Genomic DNA, 7,909 nt, shown 5'->3' with positions numbered 1-7,909 from the left:
ATTGGCATTTTAAGCGTGCTTGATAATTGTAACTTTACAGGCGAGTTTTGCCCTTGAACATGGTTGAGTTGTTATTTGAGTTGTTAGTTTAGAAGTCCAGCTCAGAAGTAAACTAAGAGGCCGAACACGAACCCCTCGCACCAAGCCATCGGAAACAGAATGAATGTTGTCATGCATTGAAATATTACAAAAGCTGGGCTAATTTAGATTTTGTGAAAATCTCAAGTCGTGATGTTCACCGATTGTATTCCTAATTGAGGGAATTTTTTAATAAATTGTCGAAAGTCATCCGAAATTGCGTTTAATCGGGGACCGAAGAGGAGAATTTTTAACGGCTTGATTCGATAGTTTCTTTCTCACAACTCCTATTTTCCGTTGTTTCCTTTGTACAAAATAATTTGTGCTAAGCTCAAAATACAATTAAATCGGGAAAATATTGGAAACTTGAAGTAAGCGGTTGATGGAGTGACATAAAAAACACACATTGGTCAATACCTGTTATCTTTTACTTAGCAGCCGACAATATACAGTATATCCTCTCAAGGCTGTAGTTATCATTATCAATCAGATAATAAAGATAAGTCTTTTTATCTTCTGGGTACCATATCTGTGTGTGACAAGCCAAAGACTTTATTAAATGTTGTTTTAAAAAGGGAGGTAGTCATTCCACAGTGATGTATGACATTTCACAGGTAGCATTTGAGTGAAGAAAAGAAAAAAACCGAGAGAATTTTTGATTATCAATCTATACAGTAAACACTTTGTCGTAAAAAATGAGAAAAAGTCTGGAAAATTGATACAACTTCCTTTTCTGTGAACGTTCTGAGCTCTCCTTATGACTATACACTTTGTCCAAACAAATAAGCCTCTAGTTTTAGAGTTATTTTGCCTTCAATAAAATTAATTGTAAAAATGTACTATGCATGACTTGTTCACAATTTTTCTAAAGATTATTGATATTTTAAGGATTCAAAAACCGGCTACAGAATAAATGCTTTGGATTTGTCTGGTTTTTTTGGGCCAAAACTAATCAGTGACGTCAATAAATGGGAATTTTTCAATCAGTCGTCGAAAGTAATCCGGAAATGAATTTCATCGGAAACTGACGAGGACGATTTGAAATGGCTGTGCCGGCTAGTTTTCTTTTTCATGACTCCAATCTTTCGTTGTTTAGCCCGCAGATTCTTCCGTACAAAATAATATGTAGATTACTAGATTTAAATAAAAAAATACATAAATTTAATTTGTTTTCTTTTTTTTTGTTTCTTTGATCAAGCTGATTTCTCGTCAGGTTTAGAAGAATATGCATAAGATATTGTCTCACTAGCTCAGTGATCTGGATAGTTTTGATAGGGGCTGGTTTGTCCACTATGCAAAAAAAAAAAACCACAACACAACACAAAACAAAAAAACAAAACAAAGAAAAAGAGAAAAAGATCAAATTTTCATTTTAATGAGAAGTTTTCTCTCCAAGAAATACATTCCTGTTTTCTATGAACTGACGTCAATACATAGAAATAGTTTTGTTTATTTTGAAAAGTGATCAATTTTCAATTTCTCCTCGTAATTTCAAAACAAAGTCAAGTGTACTAGGCAGGAGAATATAGGAAACAATCAAGTTGAATTGATCAAGTTAAATAAAATGTTAGGTCATTCACCAGTATGACGGGAACGAACAAATAATATATGTAAAGTGAAGTTAACAAAAAAAAGTTAAGAATTTATCACGAATAAATCGTTTGGCCATCAGCGAGAAGATTCCAGGACGTATTATTAATTACTTCTGGATTTGATGCTATTTATTTCAATTTACAAGATAACTTTTGAACATAATGTTCTTTGTTAGTTTCGAGATTGAATGAACTTTAATTTGCTGCGGAATGATGCAAAAAAAAAAAACCAATTAGCTTTGACGGTTATCCTTTAGGGTTAGAGCTTTGACAGCTTTGCCTTAACTTGACTAACTTGACTAACCTGATACATTAAAACTACCTTTAAAAGTCTTTGAATATAGATCATGTTAATGGCGTGAGTGTGTGTGAATGTGTCGTGTATGTATGCAGATGTCTACATTTTATATGTAACATCACAAGACTAGTATTTAGCTAGGAAATTAAGCGGTTTACCTAGACTCTGGGCTGTTCCACCTAACACTGTAGATGCATGTCTACATTTAATTTTATTTCCTATATATATATATCTATAGGAATTACATTTAGCTAAATATAATTATATATTTAATGTAATAGGTTTAGGAAATGTGTGATTAACTATTGTTGTTATTGTTGGTCGTATGCAACATGACGTTACAGTGATCAATAACTATATTTCTTTTTTTAAAAGGTTTTGGACATCACGGAAAAGAAAACGAGAGATAACGAAGCATCAAAATCCTATAACGTGGACAGAAGAAGACGTGGAGATAGACATAGAACTGATACAATTGAATTACAATCACTACAAGATCATTTCTGAAAAAAAAAAACAAAAAAACAAAGTAAGTTACCATTTTACGATACCTAAATGAAATAGAAATATTGATTCCTGATTGTCTTCATATCTAAACGATTCAAGCCTAACATCTTCTGCCTAGACGAGCTTTATTCGTTCGTTAATTTTTAATGATCAAAACAACATTGTTTATTGCCGATAGAAGGTCGTTTAGATTACAAATTCCTTTGTAATACCATCGTGCGGGCGTGAATATATCACCAACAAATTTGAATCACAAATTTGATCGGGAAAATAATAAGAGTCACAGCGAACGGTAACAATCTTGAAGAGAACAGAACAGTACTCGCAGTAAAGAAATTGATAAGATTTCATTTTGATAGTCGACGCTAAAATTTCAGATTTTCTTCATTTAGTTAAGTCACTTTGTCAAGTTGAGCTTATTTCAAAACCAAAAACTTCTGCTTACGTTTGACCTTAGTAGCGCCTAATCAAACATTATTTTTCCCGCCAAAAAACTTAGAAAAATACGGGCGCTTTAAATACGCATGCGTCTTTTTTTCTTTTAAAACCCTGCAAGTATCATCGTTGCAATTTTCCCGCCAAAAAACTTAGAAAAATACGGGCGCCCAAAATACGCATGCGCCGTTTTTTTTTTTTTTTAATTTTAAATTTTCCCTTACTATATAATAAAAATAAAGTTTATTTTCAAATTGTCTGAAGTCTATTTATTCATCTTTATACTGAATAAACACTGCCATGTTGTTCGCTTTATATTGTGATCTTTTAAGCAAATGAAGATCATCGCAGTATATACTCAACTTAAGCAGTTGAGAAATAAGGCCTGAAAAAAATTCAGGCCTGAACGGGAATCGTTCATTTCTCAACTGCTTAAGTTGAGTATATACTGCGATGATCTTCATTTGCTTAAAATGTACTTTCCGCAGTACAAATATATGACTTTCATGTATTCTTATCACATTGTGATCTTTATTTTCCCACAAGTCAAACAACCACCAATACAAATCTTTATTCTCTTTATATATTCTATAATTAGTTAAGTGAATTGCCATTAAATTATCAAAAGCGTCAAGAAGAATTCGTTAAAATATATACTAAGACTTTTGGCGGGAAAATTTGAGAGAATTTGCACAGAGTTTCCCCTTACAACATTTCCCACAAAATATTCAAAATAGCTTCCCTTAAAATTTTTCGCCAAATATCTATGAACAGTACCTTGTGCAAAGAGATTTCCAAAACAAATTTTGAACGGCTTATTGCTCTGATTTAATTGGACAAAATTTGGTTTACTTCTTGAAATAAAGTTAAATTTCAAACGATTCTCTTAGGGTTGAAATTGGATCTTTGAAGTTTTTGCACAAGGTACATGTAAACAACTTGGCTAGCTATATTTCTATACTAAAACTAAAACAAGGTTACGCTTACTTTGCCACGCTGCATTTAACAAGACCTTTTCCAGCTTTCGATTTCTCTGTTCACAAAATTTTATTGCACAGAAGGAATTTAATGCCAAACTGATAACAATTGTAACGAAATTAAATTTTCCTATCAAAGTCTGACTAAGTTTTTTTTTTCCTTTTTGATACCAAAGGCTAAGATAATTGCTTGACTCAAACTATCTTTGAATCCTTACTACAAGATTTCATTTGCTTTAAGTTTTATTTTTTCACAGATAAAATAAAAAATTAGATGGTCAAACATCAAAATAACTTTGATTTCATTAATGCGGCAATCGAAAGCCGGAAAAGGCCTTTCTATGTTACATATACTGAGCCATAAGATAAACAACTGTTTCCAATGCTATTGAGGACAAGTTGCACGACAAACAAGGACGCAGAAGTGAACTGAATGGTAACAAGCAATTTACTGAGAAATGTTCGGCAAAATCATGAAATCATTCATGTTTGACGTCTTGATAAAATTCCAATAATCAAAAACAAATTTAATTTCTATTTTTCGTGTTTTCAATTCGTCTCTTTATCCTATGGAAAATAGGATAAAGGGTTGACTTTTTTATTTGCTGTTCTTCCAAACGATGTCTTTACCCCCTGAGGGGTTTTTTTCGGGCGACATCATAAAATCTTCAATGACTCTAGAGTTTCGATGGATTAGCAACAATTCCAGGTTCTTTTGAAGAATTATTATTTTGATATTTGAACTCATTATTTTCCTCTAAAGACTTTTGATCACCAAATATTATATAATTATTTATTTTCGTTGTTTGAATAAAATTTCAGTACATCTAAAAGACATTTGTTTTGTATTTTTCGTGCCATCATTTTTTCCTCATTCTTTGGAAACCACCATCTTTTCATGTTTTTGCGCTTTCTTTTAAATTTCTGCAATTGTCCTTTTGTTGGAAACGGTCAGCAGCGTTTTCACGTGACGTCACAGCAGACTGCGTGGTGTTCCGAGACAAAGAAACAACGGCCATGTTGGTTTTCTAAACTAATCCTCTGGGAATTGAACTCTATTTTTTATACAAATATCATCTTTTATTTCAAAAACAGTAAGGCTGCATGTCACGTGAGTGAAAACGCTCTATATCAAATAAAGTGATATTCTAAAACTCGTGTCTGGCAAAGTATTTCACGTTTTGCAAGGCAAGCTTTAAGGAGTTTATGACGCGAATTAAGTGTAATTTTCGCCAGAGGAAAGCTCTGTTCAAGCACTATGAAAATCAAATGGTAGGCTATTTAAGGGAAAAGAATTTCAATGTTGTTGACTGGAAACAAATCTCCATAGAATTAATGAAAATTTCACGACTATATTTTTATCGAAATTTCTGTTGGTGAAAAGCACTGGAAAATGTGATCAGACAATCAAATTAAGATAGACTGGGAAAAGAACAATTTCTGTCACATGCGGCAACATTGATAAATTTCAGTGCCATCTATTTTTTTTCCCGGAGATTGATCTTGAAAATTTCAAGGCCATTTGTATAATAAGCTGCAGTCGAGTTATATCCATATTTGATGTGCCAGACATGATTGCAAAGAACACCACTCTAAATGACAAAACCTGACAAGAGACTGAAGGCTGCTGAGGAAATATTTGAAGTAACGCCATACATACTTTCGTCGGTTCAAAGTTCTCAGCGTAAGAGACAATTTCAAAAACCCTCAATCTCTTAATATCATCTAGCTTTAAGGTAGCTCTGCATGTTGATCGTTCAGCGTATTCGTTGACACGTTCTAAGCTGTTTTTTTTTCCCGAATCAAGGCAGTCTTGGGGTTGCTTGCGATATACTGAATTTGGTTGTATCTCGTCACGTTGATAATCTTGAAGTAGCTGTTCCTCATTTAAGAGCGTCCCTCTGTCCATGCCTTATCTGAATCGTGCTCAATTACATCTAAACATGCAGTGCCACCTTAATTATTTCTAGAAACCTTTCTGACAAAAATGTTCTAGATGAGTTTTAAATGAAAGTGTAGTCGTCGATACAAATTATTTTGAATTGTGTTTAATTACAGCTTCTGTGCAGTGCCATACGCAATCTCTTGTAAGAAAGGTTTCTTTTCAAAAATATGTTCACAATTGATTTCCTTATCTTTGAAGCGAGACCAGTGCATGCCCTCCGCATGATCTTCTGAAAAGCTAACTTCACTCTTCATTCCTGCTTTCGTTCTTCTCTTTACTTCTAGTATCGTCTTCATCATCCAAGATTTCTCACCCTGAAGTCGATAGAATGAAATGCGTAAGAAAGAAAGCTAACGTAAACGTAAATGGATAAATTTTTATAGAGCCGTGTGCTAAGTTTTTAGCTTCGACATTTTGTAATTTACTCTTGAAACAAAATTTCTCACACTTTGTTTAGGCGTGCAATACAGTGACGCTGAGTAACAAATTAGACCATTGCAACTTTTTCAAGCAATTTCACTAGCCTCACATTCAAATTAATAGTACTTCTATCGACTACACTGGCCGTGTTATGCCTATTTTTTAGCGTCTGCTACAAACTTCACAAAGAGTCAAATCTTCTCGACGCGACACGGATTCAGCAAGTGCACGTGTTAACATCTCAAACAAACTTCTCCCAAGTGTTTTATGTTTTGACGGTCGTAAAAACATCAAGAATTAGTACTCACCATAATGTAAACTTCACAAAGGCTCTCCACTCCAAAAGCTTTCGAAGTAAAAAAATTATATCTCGAGCAAAACGGAGAGGAACACTATTACTGTACACAAGCTCGTTTAACCGACAAATTACGGTAACCACGCTTGTGAATCTTCATGAATATGGAATAGAATTTGGGCCAATTGCTTTTTGATACGTCACATATTCCAAACAAGAATGTGTCTCTGCTGTACAATTTTTTTTTTTACCTATTTTAGGACCGTTTTGTCATGTTAACTTACCCCCTAATACAAAAAATGACTGGCATTACACGGGTTAACTATAGCAGTTGTTATTTAGAAGAGAAAATTTAATGAAAAAAGGTAATTTTTCTTCAATGTTGCTTGAGAAAAAAAGCTAAACTAACAGAGCATTGTTGTGATGAAACCGGCTTTGAAGGGAAAAACATACCAGCGGAATGAAAAGGTTTGAAAACGTTTTGATACATGCACATCTGCGCGCAAATTTCTAAACGGAAAAGAAAAGAAAAAAGAAATTCGACATGTACGAGGGTGATTAGAACCGAAACTACCACCGGATATGTGATACGTTACTCTACCCACTGCATGAGCCACGTAAAATGCGAGGGTAGTTTGAAGCAAGTATAAGATATATAGTTGACAGGCACCTCCTGCCTGCGTGCTGCCGCGGCGAGTGAATGATAAGATTAGTCATGCCAAAGTGTCCTGTGCGTAACCCCTCTAACTATGGTTTGCGACCTACTTGAGTTAGGATCTAAAGAGTTCGATCGGTTCCAAAGAAAATAACGTGTAAGAACAAAAGATGTTATGCATCTGTCACAGGTGTGGTTTGTGGAAAAAAATCGGCATCCAGCCATAAGGAATCAAACCTCTGACTTAGCGATGTGTTGGTCGGATGTAATTGAAATGGGTTCAAGGGTAGTGGCTAAGTGAACTCAGTTCAGAAATCTGTAAGCTACACATTGATGAGAATGAATTATTTACTTGAGATCGCCTGTTCATTTTCAACTTTGCGCCGTCTCCCTACGACTCCATGACATCCCCATAAACTTCAAATTTCGCCAGTATTCCACCGTCTCCAAATTTCAATAATAAGCGTGAGATGAAAAAAACACTACCCGACATGTTGGGGTTTGTCCTAACTGCTGAGGCCTCGCTTAGGAACAGAAGAGGGACTGGGACTATCGATCAATTTTAAAGTTTAAAAGGAGGAGAAGGTGGAAAAGTAATAGTGTAGGGGGTAAGGGGGTAATTAAAAACGGAATAAAGGTAGAGAAGGTTATGAGGGGGGGGGGGAGGGGGGAAAGAGTCTTAGTTGTTTGCTCTCCAAACAACTCTG

The 7,909-nt window shown here is 34.5% G+C and overlaps 1 long non-coding RNA gene across 1 annotated transcript in view; it reads left to right on the top strand.

Moving 5' to 3' along the window:
- LOC149036097 (uncharacterized) overlaps window positions 1–2,497 on the top strand; it is a 3,315-nt gene extending 818 nt beyond the window's left edge. Inside the window, exon 2 of the long non-coding RNA XR_016181823.1 lies at window positions 2,344–2,497. This is a non-coding gene — a long non-coding RNA (uncharacterized LOC149036097). The remainder of the gene's footprint in view (window positions 1–2,343) is intronic.
- The last annotated feature ends 5,412 nt before the right edge of the window (window positions 2,498–7,909 follow it).

This window comes from Pocillopora damicornis, chromosome 12 (assembly GCF_964200805.1).
Source record: "Pocillopora damicornis chromosome 12, jaPocDami1.2, whole genome shotgun sequence".
NCBI lineage: Eukaryota > Metazoa > Cnidaria > Anthozoa > Scleractinia > Pocilloporidae > Pocillopora > Pocillopora damicornis.
This window is presented reverse-complemented; position numbering and strand designations above follow the sequence as displayed.